Below are 1,385 nucleotides of genomic sequence, written 5' to 3'. Positions count from 1 at the left end.
CTCACCAAACTTCTTTAAATCCCTGGATTCATAATGATGGCTGTTTACTTTTAAGGGTTTTTTAAAAAAATCAAGCAGAGATTTTTAAATAGTATATGGTAGTGATCTAATTTTATTTTCTATTAGAATAACCATTCATTCAGCATTACTTATTGACTAATTAATCCTTTTCTTATTAATACATAATGCCAGTATATCAAATTCCCAAATACATTGATATGGGTCTCTTTTCGGGGCTCTGTATCTCCTTCGTTTAATTGTCCATCCTAGTGCATTTAATAATACACGACTGTCTCAATTACTATGGCTTTATTGTAACTCATTACCTGGTAGGACAAGACCTTCCAATCTTAACTTTTCTTCTTCAAAATTGTTTTAAATACTGTAAATATTTTTTCTACATATATATGAAAAACGTTAGAATGGCAACTGCAGCAGACATACTAGCTCATTTTTTAAGATTAACAGCAACTTTATACTAGCAAAATGAAAAAAAATTAACTGAATAAACAGGTAACTGAATTAACTAACTGTAACACTAGACTGCAAAGTTATACAAGATTAAAAGTTATGAGGTACTATTTATTATACCTAAATATTACATATATTTTTTGTTAAAAATATCTAAGGCTTTTGAGTTTTTGAAATGCAAGCTTTCCCCTATACTTAAGTATATTCATTATCTTACTGTTTTGGTCAGGACAAGAACTGAAAAAGAGAAATACTTGAGTTCAGAATGAACAATTCTTGCTATATATATTTTCCCACATGTTAGGAATGTTCTGTAACTTTCCGAGAAATAGTGACTTGAACTAAATACTAAACTACTACCAAGCCCCACGTGCATTTTTGGAAGTTTTTAGTCATTGGGAGCCATGGCATTTCTTTTCTCTGTATTACAAACTGTTACACTCAGTTTCTTTGACTATTAACATTGGAACAGTAGACCTCCTGTTCTGTGACTGACTGGCAGGCAGAAATGACACGGACAGGAAATGGGAAATGGTTCAGGGTCTTGGAATTCCCCCGGCTGCCTAATTAAGTGGTTCGCTATTTGGAAGTTTTAAAAATATTTGCCCCTTGGAGTTCCCCAGAGAGAAGCAAGCATTGGATTCAATGGGCAAAGAGCGTCAACTTCAAAAGTCATTCGTTGGCTGTCATAGCACAAACATTTACTGCATGCCACTGTGTCTATGGCACTACTGGGGGAGTATGGCGGGGGGATACAAAAGGTCCATGACTAGTAAAAGCCAAGGGTTTTTGTTTACAAATCTTCTATTACCTAAGCGTTAAAAAAAAAAAAAAAAACAAAAAAAAAAACAACTTGGGCTTCTCTGTGGTTTATGTACAATTATATGTGCATGTACACCAATACACAGGCGGAC

The sequence above is a fragment of the Papio anubis genome, chromosome 12 (genome assembly GCF_008728515.1).
Source record: "Papio anubis isolate 15944 chromosome 12, Panubis1.0, whole genome shotgun sequence".
In the NCBI taxonomy this organism is placed as follows: Eukaryota; Metazoa; Chordata; class Mammalia; order Primates; family Cercopithecidae; genus Papio; species Papio anubis.
This window is presented reverse-complemented; position numbering follows the sequence as displayed.